This window comes from Canis aureus, chromosome 23 (assembly GCF_053574225.1).
Source record: "Canis aureus isolate CA01 chromosome 23, VMU_Caureus_v.1.0, whole genome shotgun sequence".
In the NCBI taxonomy this organism is placed as follows: domain Eukaryota; kingdom Metazoa; phylum Chordata; class Mammalia; order Carnivora; family Canidae; genus Canis; species Canis aureus.
In genome coordinates this window covers 4,821,022-4,841,207 of record NC_135633.1, presented here as the reverse complement: position 1 = coordinate 4,841,207, position 20,186 = coordinate 4,821,022, and the positions used below count along the sequence as shown (strand labels likewise).

The 20,186-nt window shown below is 36.7% G+C and overlaps 1 protein-coding gene and 1 long non-coding RNA gene across 4 annotated transcripts in view; one reads left to right on the top strand and one right to left on the bottom strand.

The window, feature by feature from the left end:
- LUZP2 (leucine zipper protein 2) overlaps positions 1–20,186 on the top strand; it is a 472,421-nt gene that overhangs the window by 289,237 nt on the left and 162,998 nt on the right. The window lies entirely within an intron of this gene.
- On the bottom strand, positions 1,265–12,674 carry LOC144294517 (uncharacterized). The gene is made up of 3 exons (XR_013361880.1): positions 12,439–12,674; positions 2,912–2,959; positions 1,265–1,425 (listed from the first exon to the last, which is right to left on the bottom strand). It is a non-coding gene; the product is annotated as an uncharacterized LOC144294517 (long non-coding RNA).

The window sequence follows — 20,186 nt, the reverse complement described above, 5'->3', positions numbered from 1 at the left end:
CTAAAGAAGTATCTATACTGGATAAATCACTCGTGTAATAGTGTGTGTATTGTGTGCTTGCTGGTATTCAGGGTTGGGGGGAGAAATTGAGAAATGTGCAATAGAGGGCAGTGTCAGTGAGGACTATACCAGCATATATATTGCTACATCTATAGTGCCTACAATAGTAGAAGGAAGATAATAGGTATAAGCTGAATATGTGTAGAATTAATAAATGGGGAGCCCCTGGGTGGCTCAGTCGGTTAAGCTCCCAACTCTTAATTTCAGTTCGGGTCATGATCCCAGGGTCCTGGGAGCCCTGCATTGAGCCCTGTGGTGGGCTCCCAGCTCAGTGGGGAGTCTGCTAGAGAGTCTCTCTCTGCCTCTCCTCCTCCCCCCTGCTCATGGGCATGCACACACTCTCTCTCTTTCTAAAATAAATAAATCTTAAAAAATAATTAATAATTAAACTCATATGTAAAATATGAATGTGTCCATCCCATAAGAGGTTTTACTTCAATAGAATTCAATGAAATGAATACATCAGCGTACTTGCTATATGTAATAGAAAGAGAATTCAAATCTGTCCATGGGGTAATGGAAGCCATTATTGAGGAAATGGACTTTGAAAAATGAATAAAACAAAATATTAGAAGAAATTCCACACTAGAAAATGTTGATGTTATCAGTTGATTTAGCATAGACTTATTACATGATTATATTATCTTCTTAATAGCCTTGACCTTCAACCAAAAGAAAAATGAAATAATAAATAGCAAGTTATCTTGCCTACTCATAGGGAATTAATGTGTTTCAGGTAATGAAACAGAAGTTGTAATAAATATAACAGCTCTTATTTTTCTCAGTAGGTGTTTTCCATTTCAAAAACGTTGCTTTGGAATTATAAAATAGAATAACGTATATGGTAACTTAGTTTTCTGTAATATATTGTTAAAGATCTATTATTTTTTTCATTCAGAAACAGTGAAACACAACTTCAAAAATATGCAAAAATGGCCAATCATACAGTCATTAGAATCCATGGCAACTAAAGATTGAGAAAAAATAGTTTGATTTAAATAAAACTCTGTTTATAATTAGAAAGTAATGAAATAAGAATATGCTTGTGTCTTATAAAGTGCCTTACTGTCATTTCTAAAAGAGAAATTTCCAAAATATTTACATAATATTGTCAGAGTTTAAAGAAGATAACATTTAATTGGGTATAAGCATTACCATATACTTCTATTATATTTAAATAAATAAAATAGAATGAGTTGTTTGTTCTTTAGTATCTTATGTAATGACTGTGGTTTATTGGAGAGAACACTCAATTTGAAGCCAGAAATCTTGATTCCCATCCTATTTTTAGTTTTGACAAATTCCTTGGGTAGATTTTTGTCCTATTCAGTTAATCTCCTTCTCCTTGGGCTTTGGTGAACTTCACTGTAAAAGAAAGAGAGAAAAGCAAAGAAAAGAAAACTAGTGAAAAGAAAAGAAAGCTAAAAAAAAAAAAAACAGTTGAATTAGGGATTAGGGATCAGTCCCTTAATGATACCTTGTAGCAGTGTACCCTGATTTTCTGGTTAGAGCATCATTCCCAAGAAGAGAAATGAATCCAATGATTCATTTATAGTTTTATTTAGAACAGAAAAAAAAAGCCTCATAAAGGTGTCTTGGAATCATAATAACTATACTCTTTGTTGTAAACCGATCTCTCCTCTTCCCTTTGTATCAAATTGGCGAATTGGAGAAAAGGGAAAAACTCAGTAATGGTAGAACAAGAGAGTATTCTAAAAGGCAATATTCATCCAAGCCAATGGGAATTGATAAAAAATAAAAACATCAATACTTTAAAATCTTGCGGAGCACAATTGGTTTCAAGTAAGTCCTATTTAGTTTGTTGAGAAAACACTGCATTTTCGCTCCTGAGTCTGCACGTCATTGTATGGATTCTACGGAGGTTGAGACTCATAGTTTGGTTTCCCGGTTAGATAGCCATAAACAGAGATCCCTTTTACTCTCACACAGAGGTATTCAAACTTGGGTGTCAATCAGAGTCATTTGGGGGCACTTTTATTTAGAGAAAGAGTGGGAAAAAGAGAAGATCATTTCTGATCAACTGAACAAGAATTTGAGGTGATGGAGCTCAGGTGCCAGTACTTTTAGAAAGCTTCCCCACACTTGAATTCATTGTGCAGACAAATAGAAGAACCACAGCGAGCTCATTGCACCTCTTAGACAGGCGTTTGATACATTCAGAGAAAATTAAATTTAGGAACAGATGACCCAGCTGAGCATTTCCACCAATCCCAATAGGATGGAGACAGCTACTGCAGGTCTGTCTACCTCATTTTCCTTCTGAAGAGACACATAGGAAATGGCCTGGGTTAATATCTCATAAGAAAGGAGAAAATAAATTATTTGCATTAATAACATATATTTATGGTTCTTTAAAGTGCCAACTCTTTTATACTTAGAAAAATTTTGCATTTTATTAAATGTTGGATTTTTAAAGCTATAGTATGCTTTTTATATTCTAATTCAATTTTTTCCAGTTTGCAGATAAGAAAATTAAGGCTTAGAGAGTGACCATGGCTTGCATATGATAACAGAGTAAAAAAATTTGCAAAGCTAGGTCGGGATCCAAGGTTCTTAATGCCCATTTCATTATACATTAAACCTTGTTGTCCCTGATATTTCATATTTCTAGCACAGGAAGGCCTGAGAAATGTTATATCATTATGAAGTTTGGCTTTAGCAACATCAGTATCTCAACTTCCTTAATGTCGAATACATTTCTGCATATTGGTTGCCAAAGTAATGTGTATTTTATTGACATGTATTAAGCTTCTGATTGAATGTTAACCTATTATTTTTATAATCTATTATAAAGCTTACTAATTTGCTTACTTTTGTCAAAAACACTTACATGAGTTATCAATCAAGAAGCTAGCCATGAAAATTTCACCTTGAAATTCTGAAGCAAGATAAAAAGAAATCTTAATTAGGTCACACTGCCCTCCAGATCGGAATGCAGATGCCATGTGGCACTCAGTATTGCAGGGGTTACTGACCTGCACTTGGCAGTCAGAGTTGGGTTCAAATTCTAGATATTCAAGTTTCAAAGGGCTAGAGCTATAGTGATCATGCATAACCATGCCTGGGTTTTCTCAAAAACATATGGACAATGGTGATGTTAACAACAATTATCTGATTTAAGCATGGATGGGGATTAAGTGAGGAAATGGTTAACAGGGGTTTACCCCATTGTCAAGCAGAGAATAAACACTCATTAAGTGACCACCATTGTTAATATTATCAACAATTATCAAGCCTTAAAGCTCGTTTATTCTAAACAGTATTCAAATAGACATTAAATAGATCGAAAGTGTTTTAAAAAATCTGATTTCCCTCTCGATTAATGAAGTGAAATGATAATCAAACTGATTTAAAAATCTGATTTCCCTCTCGATTAATGAAGTGAAATGATAATCAAACTTGATAGAGACCAAAGTGGTTGAAGTGGGTTATCCCAAAGTAGGGGATAGGGGATTGGAACCTGAGCCGAGAAAAGAGAATGGTCACATAGAAGGGGAGCAAGTACGGGGAGTTCCAACTTGTGTGGAATGAGGATTTCTCTGTAGGCAGGCAACAGTAATAGTAGAAGATTGCCCATATACAAGGGCATTGCTCAAATAATTAAATATGTAAGTTAAAGGGAGGCAGATTTCTTACTGTCTAAGGAGAGAGTTATAAAGATGGGAAAGAAGAAAACCTGTACTGTTAGATCATCCTTGAAGTAGGATCATGTGTAAATGCATATGCATAAAATGTACGTGTTTATAAATATGTCATATGTAATGTATGTAAATATGTGCCTAGTATGTCCTCTAACTCTGCCACTGAAAGGGCCTGGGATCAGCGATACTCCAGGCGCTATGAGCTCAGGAACTAGATCTCATTGTCTAAATACTATTTTCCAGTATAAAAAGCTAGCACTCCTTGGGGAAATAACTAATTACAGTGCTGAGATGGGGGAAGCACGAGATGAACCTAGATCATCTCATTGTGCCAGAAAATAAAAAGTTGCTCATGGGAGCATAGGAAAGGACACAGAAGCCTTTGTGAATAGGTCAACTAGCCAAATCTGGAACAAATCTAGCAACAAAATGAAGAATGATAGTAATTGATTATAATTCATCAAAATAATAGGAAACTGAAAACATGTTACTATGCAAAAAAGGAAAAATGAGAGAGAGAGGGAGTAAGATCAAGCATTCAACCCAGAGAGACTGCTAAAATTATTGAATCAGCAGAAGGTTGCTTACCAACATGTTCATGATGGTCACATAATAGTGGCAGACTTTCCAGTAGTTTTTTTATTTTATCCTATTATATATTATTTAAGTTTCCTACAGTGAGCTTGAAAATTTTATATGAAGGAATGTGCTATGTTTATCATACCAAGAAAGAAAGAGAGAAGGGAAGGAAGGATGGAAGGATGGATGGACGATGGGAAGTTTGAGGATTCGGATGCTTACATAGTCCTGAAATCCTTCTCCCCCAAAAATCTATTAATTACAAAAGAAAAAAAAAGTTATTTATAGCGAGAAGCCTGGAGTCAAACCTAATACCACCAGTAAAAGGGCAAATCAAATTCATGTGCAATTTGATAGGATACAGCGGGAAAAATAGCATTATCTCTATGATATTTCTCCCAAAGTCGCATGTGTTTAATCTTATCAAAAGGAAATCTCAAATAAGCCCAAGATAAGGGACATTCTGCAAAATAACTAGCTTATAATCTTCAAAAAATATCAAGGTCATGAAAGCCACAAAATCAGCTTAGGATGATTAAAGGAGACTAAAGAACCCTGAAAACCCAATGCAAAATATATTTCTTGACTCGAAGGTTTTGTAATAAAGGATATTTTGGGGGAAATAGGAAAAAGTTGAGTGGAATCTAAGGTTAGATGTAGCAATTCATCAGTGCTGGTTTTTATTCTTGTATTAAGTTTTTTTTTTTTCTCCTTTGAGAAGATCCTTGTTAAAATATGGACATTAAAATATCTGTGAGCATCATGTTGGAAATGAACTCTCAAATGCTCTAAAAAAATCAACTTTTCTTTAGCTCCACAAGGGACTTTTATTACCTTCTGTATATTTCAATATAAAATTAATGATAACAACAACAACAACAACTGCATCAACAGTAACAAAAATGCCAACTGTTGAAAGCTTTTGAACTGATCAAGAATAGTGGGTAGAATTTAAATTCTTCAATGTCCACCTCATCTAATTTGCCTCTGTGTTTTACCCTTCTTTCTCTGTCCCCTGACATTTTTTATTATATACCATGTTTATTAAGGAGAGAAAATGAGTGAGCAATATGAGAGGGAGACAGAACATGAGCAACTCTTAACTCTGGGAAACGAGGGGTGGTGGAAGGGGAGGTGGGCGGGGGGTGGGGGTGACTGGGTGATGGGCACTTGATGGGATGAGCACTGGGGGTTACACTATATGTTGGCAAATTGGACTCCAATAAAAACATATATAAAAAATTATATACCATATTTATCATTTTTTGGCTTTTCTTTAGAGGCATAAACATACATAATACATAATTTCTAATTAATTGACTTACTATATTAAATAAGGGACTTTTGTCTGAATATATAAAGTTTTTAGACATAAAGGTAGACATAGAACACATAGGTTTGAGGTTAACGTGGACAAAAGAGTTACTCAGAATGAATAGGGTATTGTCTAAGGCTTCTGGACAGATAGGATAGAATATATACCTTCCAATTGGTATTTATGGATTATCAGAGACCTTACAGGTTGTTTAAAGAGGGCCATCTTTATTTTTTTTAATATTTTATTTATTCATGAGAGACACACAGAGAGAGGCAGAGACACAGGCAGAGGGACCCCGATGCGGGACTCGATCCCAGGACCCCGGGGTCATGTGCTGAGCTGAAGGCAGATGCTCAACCAGTGAGCCACCCACACGCCCCAAGAGGGCCATCTTTAACCAAAGACGTGTGAAATGAAGACAAAAGTAGGATGTCATAGATAATGATCAAGGCCATGGATAAAATGTGTCAGGATGACTACTGCTCTACATTTTTTAATGATTTGTGGGAAAACGATGTCTCAAACCGGAAATCCATGTAACTGGAAACACTTGGTGGTTTATCTCACAGTGAATAGATTCAGGTCTTGAGGATAGAGAGAAAATTTTAAATTCCAGATTTGCCGAATTGCGCCCATGCTCATCATCTCAGTATCTTTATCTGTGAAATGGACATAACTTGTGGGTTGTTTTGAAGCTAAATGATCGGTATTGTGGAATGGCCTGCTTGGAGTCTGTAGTCCTATGTGATCAAAATATGGCAATTCCCTCACATTGAACATGTGATCTAACTAAGGCTTAGAAGAGAGTTTAAGTAATTTTCCTGAGATTGCATCGCTGGTATATAGTAGACCAGGATAAAACTACATTTCTCTGATACCCATAATTCAAGGAATTATTATATTGTACTGGCCTTAGTGTGGGAAAATGGGCATATTTTGCTATTGCTATTCATAGCAACAATCCCTATTTTGCAGTACTTAGGGTTTTAGGAAATGTTTGTATATATTCTCCTTTATTGTATTCTTAGAACCTTGTGAGGGAGATGTGGCTCAGTTTATTTTATTTTTCTTTTTGAGATACATTGACACTCCGATAAATTAAGTCACTTGCCCAAGATTGTAGACTAGCTGAGAGACAGTTCAGGGCTTCTGATTCTAAACATAGGGCTCTTTCCCAAACTCTGTTCTCCCTACATTTTGGTTATGAAGGCCTTTCTTACTAAGACTTCATATGCTGGATGTTTGAAAGTAGTAGCAGAGCATCTGGCTTTTGTTCCTAGGAAGGAAGCTACAGGAAACTCAGTTCACTTTTATGGCTGATAATTTTGATTTATAGGATCATGCAAAGAGTTTTTTTTTTTTAAAGAAGTAGTTTGTGTACCAAATTATCAAATTAAGCATGTTAAATGTATATTTATTTTCCACTTTAAACTTCATATCCCACCATGAGATAACATGTCAGGGTTTTAATATTTTGGGACCACTGACACCTAGAGAATGAGGAAAGATTTGGACCCTCTTCTTAAGAAATATGTATGTGTTCAAAAAGGATTACTTACAGTTGTAGAAAGTTTCCATCAAGCCTATACTTGGATCTCAAATTGAGAAGCACTTTCATTTCCCATCTCTACCACCACCACTGCTACTATTAGCATTATGTCCCAGGCATTGTTCTAAATGCTTTATTCTTGATACTTCATTTTACCCAAATGGCAGTCATATGACCTCATTAAAATTACCATCCCAGTTTTACATATAAGTGAGTCAAGCTGTAGATTGTATTCTAATGAGTATTTTCCAAAATTATCATATCCGAGTTCTGTTTATAATCAACCTTCATTTTTTGTGTATATTCCTCTAAATAGTTTATTAAAATGTTGACTCCAACATTAGGAACTCCACTTTGTATATTTCTGTACCTTAGGGGAAAAAATCTCCTTTATTGCAAACTTGATTTTTTGTCACAAATCTGGTTTCATTGATGATATACTGTTTTCTGGAATAAGGCCCATGTGAATGGACTAAAATATCTTTGTTCTTTTTTTTTTTTTATCGTTTTGCGTTAAGCCATCAATCTTCAGAGAAGTTAAATCTTCTAAGCTACGGAGACTAAGATACTATGAAATATAATCAAATCATGTTATGAATCATTAATATCCCAAGTTGCATGTGCTGCTGAATTTAGTACTATAATACAATTCAATATTGATGACGAGAAAAATTCTTATGCTTTTATGTTTATGGAATCCTTTGTCACTGCTAAATGATCATTGAAAATGTTCTTGAAGACAGCCTGATGACTTATCTGCTCATAGGTGTCTAACTGTTAAACAATTCCTTTCAAAGAATGTCAATTCCCATGAAACTAACACAAAATTGAAGACATTGTACACTCCAGGGGTAACTTTGTATGAGAGCCAAATTATAGCTGCCTCAGTTTGTTCTTAATATGATCTTTCATGATCCAGAGGAGAGAATCAAAATAATAGTGATTTAGGCAGACTATAAATGGGTCTAAGCCTTACCCATTATTTTTGATACTGATGACACAGCATAGTCATGTAATTAGGACATTTCTGGACATAAATCTCTGTATTGATTACTCGCTCAAAAGTCATGGCATCTAGCTCCTGTCATATTTTGTCACAAAGAAAGGAGAAAAATGATTCACTTTTCCTCTTTAATGCTGCCACTAATAAAGATGATACATGTTTCTTAATTTCATGTAACACCACCTTGAATAAGTGTGGGGAGAAAATAAGGAGTGATTTTGTTCTCTGATTGTATTTAAATAGCATTCTTATGAAGCAAAGTCTAAGAGCCCTAGATCTGTATACCGTTAGCTTAATTAAAAAAAATATATATATATATATATCCTTCATTTTTTTTTTTTTTTTTTTTTTACTCCTCAACCCTTCTTTCTTATAATGTATACATTTCCAACCCTTATACTTAAAACAGAGTAAGGTTTACTCCAGTTCAGGACAAATGTCCATATGCTCTGAAACTGAAGCATATCAGAAAGGGGCATAGCCTTATATAGTGAAGGTTTGAAAGAGATACAGGGGATCTCTGATACCTAATTATCTTTTATTCAGAGCTTTGTTCAAATTATAAAGCTCTGTAAGATTTTTGGGGAAAATACACAATAGTAGGAAGTTATCTTACCAATTACCTAAGTCCACAGTCCTCTTTTGCAGATGAAAAAGCAATAGATGAATTTTTTTTAATAGATGAATTTCTTACATAACTATTTTTTAGTCCTATATGTTAATAGAATCAACTGTAAAGCTTGTAAAAATGACCTACACTCAGGTCTCTTGCTTAAATATTCTGTTTCTGGACTCTCTCTACTCCTGAAAAATGTATTCAGAATATTTGGATATATATATATAATATCTAAAAATTCACAAGTGATTCAAATATGCACAGTTAAGATGATAGGATTGATTCTCCCAAATCTAAAAATGTATTAAATAAATGACAACAGAGAAATATATATCCAAGGACCAGATATTAACATCAAGTTTCATTTCACGTCCTTTTAATAAATTGAGTTATCAGTGTCATTCTATCTACTAAGAGTCACAGATTTCTTAACCAAAATGGTAGGTCAACACTAACCAAAAGGCTCAATATTTCTGCAAGTTGGTAATAAATACAATTATAGAGGTTATCTATTGCAAATTTTGTCATTGGACTTAATATGCCATTGTGTGTTCCTAGTTCCTAGGAGAACAATTTAGTAAGCAGTAAAATAATGACAGGTTGGGAAGGGTTTTTGTATGGGGCAGATGAGGTCTGTAAAAAGAATTCAAAGAAAAGTGAAGCAGTAGCAGATGGAATTCTACTTTACCATGTGAAGATTATATTCAGTAAAATCCTTCTGCTCAATACATTTAGATTTTCTTAAATTATAACACATATTCTTTGAAATGCTTTTCAAATTCTCAAGAGAAAAAATCAATTCCCGAGGGCAAATAAACTATTGAAACAAAATTATTAAATGGACTTGAAGTCAAGAATATCCTCAGGCCAAATGCCACATGCAAGGTTATAACTGGCATGTGGATGTTCTAGGCCTTGGGTCCAGCTGCTAAACTTAATAAACTCTTGAGTAAAGCTGAGATACCCAGAGGGGGCCCATCCATAATGATTTTCATTTGTAATCATCCATAATGATTACATTTTGTAGACTGAGGGTGAATAAAAGCAGTAGCTAAGGAAACCTTTCTGCCTCTACAGTGTCTCTGAATTACAAAACATATGTAATGACAGCAGTGGTAATAATAGCATGTCCTCTAAGACTTTGCAACCCATAAAATAAATATTATCATAATATAAGTAAACCCAAATACATCACCACAATGAATGTAAATGGGCTAAAACACCCATTTAAAACATCTAGAATGTTGTCAATTAAGTTTAAAAGTACAAATATATGCTATGAGTACTCAAAAACATTGAATGTAAAAAGAAGAAAATAGACATACCAGCAAAACACTGGCTAAAATACAGTAAAGTAATAGTAAATATATTAATATCAGATAAAATTGTATTCCAGACAAAAATCATTAACAGAGAAAAACTTTATTTAATACATATTTAGTTCCTAGGATGATATAATGATTCTAAACATATGAATCAGTAAGATAGTTTTATACATTATAAAGCAAAATGGCTATTAGAGTTTGAGATACCATACATTTATCTCCGTGTCTGAAAGGTCAATCACAGAAAAAAAATCGGTGAAGGTGTACACTATTATCATTATTATTTTTTATTTTTTAGAGAAAGAGAGTATGAACGGGAGTGGGGGGTGGGGAGGCAGAGAAAGAGGTAGAGAAAGGATCTTAAGCATGTTGCATGCTCAGCAAGTGCCTGACTTGGGGCTCACTCTCATGACCCTGAGATTATGACCTGAGCCAAAATCAAGAGTCAGATGCTTAACCATCTGAACCACTCAGGTGCCCCAAGATGTACACTTTGAAAAACATAATCAACAAGGTCAATTCAATAAGCAAGTGTTGACCTCTTCACCCAACAATTAGAGAATATACACTCATTTCACCTATAAAATTGACAACCTTCCAACCATAGCTTCTGACTCTTTAGCTACAGATCAATAACGGAATTGTATTTTCATTTATAAATACACACTGCTAAATAACTCACTGGTCAGAGGAAAAATAAGAATGAAATTTTTAAAAGTCTTTAAAGCATCTTGAAGAAAAATGTCAATATTAGTATAATGTAGCTATGAAAATAGTCCAAGGGAAAGGTACATTTAAATTCTTATATTAAAAAGATTAAAGATTAGTGAAGCAAGCATGCAACTTAAAAAAATAGAAAAGGAAAATAAATTAAACCCAAGCAAAGAAATAATAGACATAAAGAAATTAGTGAAAAAGTTAAAGAAAACAAACACTGATAAATCAAGAAACCTAATGAAATAGATTCTGAAGATATTGGTCAAAAAATGATTAAAATAAGCAATATTGTAAATGAAAAGTATTTAACTGTACATGCCACAAGATAGTTAAAATATAAAGCAAGAATACTATGAAAAGAATTGTACAATGTGTTTTAATATGCATACATGTAGATAAATACAATTACCAAAAAACTGACTAAAAAATCTATAGTGCATTTAACATAGCCATTAGAAAAACAACCGTTAGACTTCTTTCCAAAGAAACAAAAGAGGCCCATTTGATTTTAGAAGTAGGTTTTATCAAAACTGATTAGAACAAATTTCTTTAATCTTACACTGGTATTCAGAACTTAGGTAATAATTGAATTCTTTCTAACAATTTTAGCATAATAGTAATGTGAAAGACATGGCAGTATTTGAAAAGAAAATTACGGTGAGACAGCCTAATTATAATAAAATATTTCTCTATATTGAGCAAAAATTTCATCCAGCACACATTTACCAGTGAGGCTGTACAGCAGGGGAGGGTGAGCCCGTGGTCTCTCTAAGCCAGTTCTCTCATTTGGCATCACGGCATGGTCCCTTTCTAGGGGAAAATTCTTGAACAAGTTATTTTTCTTTCTGTAATTCATGACACACCTTTCAGAATTGTGAATTGTAAAAAAACAAAACAAAACAAAACAAAAAAAAACCCTGTTATTATATGTAAATGCTTAGGATGTTACCTGGCCCAGGATAAGCACTTGGTAAATGTGAACTGTGATTATTCTAGTATCTTGAGCTGCTTGCAAGGGTAAACCCATGTAAATTCCATGAAATAGTCCTTTTATAACTTAAAGTCATTTATTTAGCATGACACAGGCACACACACACACACACACACTTCATTCTCACTCCATTCACTTCTGTTTCTTAAGCTAATCTTTTGTTTTTTTTTTAAGCTAAAACCCTAGTTGATTTATCAGGTCTTCATAGAACCTTATAAAAACCCAGTAATCTTAGAATTGCCTTCCTTGGGGTATATCCTACATCAAGTATTTTGAAGATTTATTTTATTTATTTTAGAGAAAGAGAGCACACACACGAGTGCAAATGTGCAGGGGTGGGGAGATGAGGGGAGAGGGAGAGAAGCAGAGGGAGAGAGAAACTGCCCTCAGCAAGTGCCCACCTTGGGGCTTGATCTCACGAGTATTTTGAATCCAGGATTCATTCATGAGATTCAGGTAGTCTTTCCAGATGCCTAAAATGATACTCAGATTCTTATGTGCACCCATGCATTTGCTCGCTTCCTGGAGAGAGGACTGATAGTTTTCATCGTATTTACCAGATGTCTCTGACACACAAGTCTAGAGTTGTTCCCAGGAAGAAGCACAATCGTCACATACCCTGTATCTAACTTGGCTTCAGCAAATCCTCTAAGGAGGTCTTCTTCGGTGATAATTGTTGAGTACCTGTTTGGGAGACTGTCTTTAGAGAAGCATCCTTTTCTGTCTTTCTGTGTTATCCAAGGCTTGTTCCCTCCCCAGAATGGAAAATATAATTATTTTCCCTGCCTTCTTTTTCATGAAAAATTATAACCCACTCTCTTGAGAGATGCTGTCTCTAAAGATAAAACTATTCTTTTCAGACAGCACAATGGTTTCTAAGGCAACCCAAGTAACTGCTAAGACAAAGGTGTCCTTTCTCACCAGGGGAGAAAGTTCCTAAGAAGTTGCTATCATCACACCTAGAGAAAATGGAATGTAAAATACTGTCACATTGCTCTGTGTATGTACCTGTGTTGGCTGTCTCAAAAGGAGCATTTGGAAAAATGAAAAAGCTGTTGCCAACTGCAAAGAACTTAAATGATCATATAAAGAGAGAAAATATTGCTACATCCCTTGCCTTTCGAATGATAATGACTCTTCGTGACCAGTGTAATCCTCAGGATGGAAGGATGTTCCTACGGGAAGCAAGACAAGGTGTTGAGTGCTGCTGAGCTGGTGCTATTTGAGGGAGGGCGGTAGACAGACAACAGCAACAAAAAATATATATAAAGAATAAATAGAATTTTCTAAGCCTCGTGTCCGCACCTTCCATATTTGGGGCTTTGTTCTTTGACTTACTTCACTTCCATTTTGAAATGCAGTGTTCTTGGGAGACAGGACACATCAGGGCTGAGTTCCCTCACAGTTCTGTGGCTTGTTATTAGTCTGCTGAGGTGTTCTGTGTCTACCTCCACGCTTAGCTCACTAGTTGGCCAGGAACACGGTTAATTCCAATGAGCCCCAGGTGTTCTGGGGTAGCTCTGTGCAGACACCGGTTACTGTGTTCTAGCACTTTACACTTAGTACTACCTCTATGCTTGTACTCGTGTCTCACTGCCTTCTTCCCTCCAGCTAATTATCTTCAGAACTGCATAGCACAGCTGATCAGTATCTACACATGCTATTATAATTCAAATAAAACAAAGTTCGTGAAGGCCTAGATGAATATTGGAAGGGGAGGAAATTAGGTTCAACAGAATGAATTACTCTTTGTCCTAAATCACTATCTCTGAATGCACTTTTATTATACAGGTTAGTGCGGTTGATTGCCACATATTACTTTTCCTGAACACCCTGTCTCCCCTACTCGTCTCATTCAGTACCCTACTTTTCATCTTCAGCTGACGATGAAAAGTGTTTTGGCACAGAGTAGGCACTTAAGACATTTTTTAAAGTGAAACAATAGGGGATCCCTGGGTGGCTCAGCGGTTTGGAGCCTGCCTTTGGCCCGGGGCGTGATCCTGGTGTCCGGGATTGAGTCCCACGTCGGGCTCCCTGCATGGAGCCTGCTTCTCCCTCTGCCTGTGTCTCTGCCTCTCTCTTACTCTCTGTCTCTCATGAATAAATAAATAAAATCTTTAAAAAATAATGTGAAACAATAGGTGGGGCTTTAATTGGAAAAATTGGAAAAGAAGGTCACTTGAGGTTAAAGATATAATGATTAAAAGAAGACACTAATTACATTCTACAAGTTAATGATTTCAGAAAAAAATGCACTTGGTACGGATTTTAATGGTACTCCATGTTCAAAGATTTGTGTGGTCTCAGGCCGACAGTTGTTAAATGTACCATGTTTGTGATAGATGTGAATGAAGCTTGAGGGACTTCCCACAGTGGGCATATAGGAAGTTTGTCTTCCAACTTATTATGATGGCTCATCGTTATTCATGAATCTCAAACCTGGCATTCTTTTTACACTGAAAAGGATTACTCAATACCTCCTAGCTAGGTCACATACAAAAATTATGTCAAATGGATCATAAATGTGCATATAAGAACTAAAACTAAAAAAAAAAAAGTCAAAGGAAACATAAGTGAATATTTGTGACCATGGTTTAGATCATGGTTTCATAGATGTAGCACAGAAGCAGAAGTGAAAAAAGAAAAATAGATGAATTGGACTTACTCAAAATTGAAAATGTTTTTGCTTCAAGTGATAAAATAGAGAAAGTGAGAAAACAACCTGCAGAATGGGGAGACTATTCCAACTCCTATCATAAAGGACTTATATCCAGGATATATAAAGACCTCTCTCACCCCAATAATGAAAATATAAATAACTCAGTTAAAAATGAACAAAGGATACCCATTACCTCAAAGAAAATAAGGAAATTACCAATAAGGACATTTAAAATATGTATTAAATGCAAATCAAAACCATATGGAGGAGGAGACTGATGTCATCCTCATGGTGGAATAAGAGTGTTTTACCATCATCTCCAAAAAGAACACAGATATAGACAATTAATCATGGACAAGAGATCATTGTGGAAGTTCAGGAGTCTAGCAAAGAAGTTCTAGACACTATTAAAGAAAAAAATATCAGAAGTTGGATACACTGAAGAGGGTAAGAGGTCACTGCTCTGCCAAGATGCTTAGCTCATTGCCCAGAAACGTCATCTCAGGCCATGGTTTCTTCCATTTTGGGAAGTGAAAGCATGTGAGTGCATGCTGGGGGTCCCCAGCTGTGCAAGACACTGCTCAAAGGCTCACCTCTTTCTAGCCCCACTCAGAATACTGAGGTGTGCTGTGTGACAGGGATGGGAAACAGATGGGACAGTAGATGATAGAGCTCCAGGCGGCTCGAGAGGACTCGGCTAGGACTAGCTGCATCACATACTCCATCAGGGAAATGAGAGTCCCTGGGGACAAGCCCCTGGGAGTGCCTCACAGAAAGTCAGCCTGACTCTGCAGGTCTGGGAGAAACCACAAAGTTGAGCCTTCACGTTGACCTCAAGAAAGCAAAAGGGAGGCTGCCAAGCACTTGGCCAGGCCCCGCAGGATCAAGAGAAGGCATGCAAACTTAAGAATTCTGACACAAGAGGGAACAGAAGTGTGGGGCGTACTCATAGAAAATGTCTGGATTTTAGAATCCTTAGCACAGTTGACCGAAGGTATTTCTCTGCAAACCCAGTCGGTATAGAACAGAGGAAATGACCGCTTCTTCAAATGTGAAGACAGCAATGAAAAAAATGTAAGGAATACAACATTAAATATATTAAGCAAATACCCCTGAAGAGAGATACAACAGTACGGTATTAGTAAGGAAGCTTCATACCTCACTTTCAACAAAGGTTAGATTATCTAAGCAGAAAATCAGTAAGAAAACATTGGGCTTGAGTTATATTTTATTTATTTATTTATTTATTTATTTATTTATTTATTTATTTTAAAGATTTTATTTATTTATTCATGAGAGAGACAGAGAGAGAGAGAGGCAGAGACACAGGCAGAGGGAGAAGCAGGCTCCATGCAGGGAGCCCGACGTGGGACTCGATCCCGGGACCCCAGGATCACGCCCTGGGCTCTAGGCAGGCGCTAAACCACTGAGCCACCCAGGGATCCCCTTGAGTTATACTTTAGACCAAATGGACTTGACAGGCATTTACGGAACATTCCAGCCAACAGCCAGACTACACATTCTTCTCAAGTGCACATAGAGCATTCTCTAGGATAGCTCATGTATTATCTCACAAAACAAGTCTTTACATATTTAAGAAGGTTGAAATCATATCATTTGTTTGTGACCACAATGGCGTGTAACTAGGAATTTATAACAAAAGAAAAACAAAATTTCATAAATATGTGGAAATTAAACAACACACTCCTGAACAACCGATGGGTTAAAGAAGAAATCAAAAGGAATTTTTTTTTTTAGATAGTGAAAAACATATAAATAGAACATGCTAAAACTAACAGGATGCCACTTGTATGTGGAACCTAAAAAAGCTTATAGTAGAAATGGTGGTTGTCAGAGGCTGGGAGGAGAGGGAACTGAGGAGATGTTGGTCAAAGAATAAAGCCTTCCAGTTATAAAGTGAATAAATTCTGGGGGTCTAATACACAGCATGGTGATCATAGTTAAGCATACTGTACTGAATACTTGAAAGCTGCTAAGAGAGATCTCAGATGCTCTCACCACACACACAAAAAAAGCAGTTATGTGAGGTGATGGCAGTGTTAGCTTATTGTGGTAATAATCATTTAATACCATATATGTTTATCAAATCACCTTAAACTTGCACAACATTATTTATCAATTAATCTCAATGAAACTGGAAAACATTTAGAGACCACCCAGAAACATGATTATGGCTAATTTTTTTTAAATCCAATAACACTAACAGTATGTATATTAGGGTTCTCCAGAGAAACAGAGCTAAGAATAAATAAAATGATATAAACCAACTCCTTTCTATGTCTCTACCTACCTACCTACCTACCTATCAGAAATATCTAGCTATCTGTATAGATATTTATTATAGGAGTCGGTGATTTTGGAAGCCTAGAAGTCCCCAGATCTGTAGTCTGCAAACTGGAGAACCAGGAAAGCCAGTGGTATAATTGAGTTCAAATCCCAAGGCTTGGGCACCAGGGGAGCCAATGGATAGTCTAAACCTGAATCCAAAGGCCTGAGAATTAGGGGAGAGAACAGGGGTAGGAGCAATGGCATGTATCCCACATATGCCACTCTGCACCTAAATGCCTGAGAAGTGGGAGCACCGAGGTCAGAAGGTAGTAGAAGATGGATGTCTTAGCTTAAGCAGAGGAAGTGAATCCCCTCTTCCTCATCCTTTTCTATTCAAGCCTTCAGCAGATTGGTTGATGATCACCCACCCTGTTGAGGTCAATCTTCTTTATCCTGTCTACTGATTCAAATGCTTATCTCTTTTAGACACACACACACACACACACATACACACAATATTTTATATCTAGCTGGAATCCCTTAGCTCAGTCAAACTGACACATAAAATTATCATGTGTGCAAGGATGTGGGGCAATGGCTAGTGGGAAGGTAAAATTGTATAGCTAGTTTGGAAAAGAGTTTGGTCATTCCTCAAAATGTTAAACATAGAATGACCATATGGTTGAATAATTCCATTCCTAAATATATACCCAAGAGAAATAAAAACCCATATCTATATCAGAACTTGTACATGAATTATGAATATTCATAGTGTCATTTTCCATAATAGCTTGAAAGTGTGGAAACAAGCCAAATGCTCGTCAGCCGATGAATAGGTAAAATGCGGCGTATCTATAAAATATCATTTGGCAATAGAAAGGAATGAAGTCTGATACATACTAAAACATGGGTGAACATTGAAAATATGATGCCAAGTGAAAGAAGCCAGTAACAAAAGGTCACATATTGTATGTTTCCCTTCATATGAAATCTCCAGAATAGGCCAATTCTGCAGACAGAAGGTAGGTTAGAAATTTCCAGGGATTAGAGAACAAAAGAGAATGGAAGGTGACTGCTAATGAGTACAGAAGCTTTTTGAGGGGTGATAAAACAGTCTAGAATTCGCTACTGGTAAGATTTATTCAACTCTGTTAATCAACTAAAAACCACTGAATCGTGCCCTTCAGAAGCTTGAACTTTATGATATGCAAATTACATCTCAAAATGTTTAAAAAATCTGTTCATTCCTCATTGAACCCTAGGAAGTAGGCATTGCTGGTCTCCTTGCTTCGTACACCTAAGTGGACGAAGACTCTTAAAGGTTACTTACCCAAGATGCCAGGAATTTGAATTTCAGAGTGACGATGCATCTAAGTTGTCTAAGACTATTTTAAGACAACTGAGCAACAGTTACAATTGTTAACAAAATTATTATCTGAATGAAAAAATTAAGAACTCATTTCAGTTAAAAAATGTCGATGTGCGAATAGATAACTTAGAGGGAGCTGGGGTCAGGAAAGACTGTGTCATACGCTAATTTTCTAACTTTATTCGCACATATGGTAATTAGGAAAGGGAATCAATGAGCTTCAAATGTTCGTTCCGTAATCGCAGTAAGAGGACTACATAATGCAGTTTTCATGTGCTGGGCATTATGCTAAGCCTGGTGTACATGTTCGAAGTCCTATGAAGCCAGCTTTATTATATCTTCCTGAAGAATGTAGATTTTTCACATGGAGAAGTGTATAATGAAAAGCCAAATTTGCCTTTAAAATTTTCATGTCAAGGAAATGACAGAATTTTGGGCTCAAAGAGACTATGTGCATATAAATATACTTCTAGTATTTACAGTGTTTTTGGTTTTGACAGAAAACCAAGACCCAAAAAGAAAAAAAAAAAAAAAGATAAGGATTGTGAGAATCAATTTTGGATAAATTGTTTTTAGGCTCAACTAGCCCTACAGGGTCCCGTGATCTTGCTGGGACCAGTTTCTCTCCCTCCTTTTCTGGGCTCAGCTTTTTGCGTGGTGACCCCATCCCAAGGCAGGTTTGGTCTTCCAGGCCACAGGTCGTTGGCCAGCAACGCAGGCAATGAGTTCTCCTACATCCGACGTTAGTGGAAAGGAGCAATCACCCTTCTTAGCACAAGGTGGGAGATTCACAGCGATGGAAGCACAGGGCACCTAAACCTGTCCCACTGACCAGAGCTGTGAGGCCGGTGAACTGGTGCAGGCGGGTTCACAAGGGCCACTTCTCGAGGCGGGGAGAATGACCGTCATGCAGATGTGCACCTCGGTCCATAATTAGGGCTGTTCCACAAGAAACAGAACTGGGTGTGGGATCGAGGAACAACAAGATGTCCACTGTGTTTCATTTTAAAAGTTGATGCTCCGAGACTTGTAGACTTACTGAGACTCCCACAGCTGGATACCACCAGTGGGACGAGACTTGGGACACAAGCACTTGGCACTCAGTGAGCTGTCTCTTTCCTCTTATTCCACATCTGTTCCTTCAAGGTGTCAGGTGCTTCTGCTGGGAAATGTGATGATGCACAATGCGGAGGTGGACCTCACACTCAGGCTGGATCATAGCCTGGTGGTAAAAAAGCAAGGCTTTTGGAGTCAGGACAGGCTGGGTCTGTTACTGTTGCAGCTATGCCCCACACTACTTTTGTGACTTCAAAGATGCGGGTTCACTCCGTGAGGTAATGTCATCTCACACCTGCCATTAGATGTTCAGCAAAATCCCCAGTACTTAGAAGCGCTTAGTCGATATTAACTACTGTTTCTCTATTGTTGTTGTTATTACCTACATTTTCTTTCCCATTTCCTAAGTAGAATAATTTAATCTACCTTTTTTTTAATTTTTATTTATTTATGATAGTCACAGAGAGAGAAAGAGAGAGGCAGAGACATAGGCAGAGGGAGAAGCAGGCTTCATGCACCAGAAGCCCAATGTGGGATTTGATCCCGGGTCTCCAGGATCGCGCCCTGGGCCAAAGGCAGGCGCCAAACCGCTGCGCCACCCAGGGATCCCTTTAATCTACCTTAAATATGAACATTCCTTCATCCCCTTTCCTCTCCTAACATCCCCATAAGACTCAAGAGCTCCTCACAATACCTGCCTCACAGGAAGCACTGCACATTCCTTTGGAGGGCAATTTTCTGCATAACTACCCCATCAGGGAAGGGAATTAGCCATATTTCTTGCTGAAGCCCATGTAGCTCTCTTATTATTCTGTTGGCCATGACAACAAGCCTGGAATAAGATGTTCTAACGGGAAACTGTTCAAGAGTTTCTTTTAGAAGCAAAGTGACATCTGCCAAATTTAATGATCCATTTAGTAACATACATAAGCCACATTTTTTTTTCTCCCCGTAAAATCTACTTGAAAGGGGAGATGTGATAGAGAATGCTTA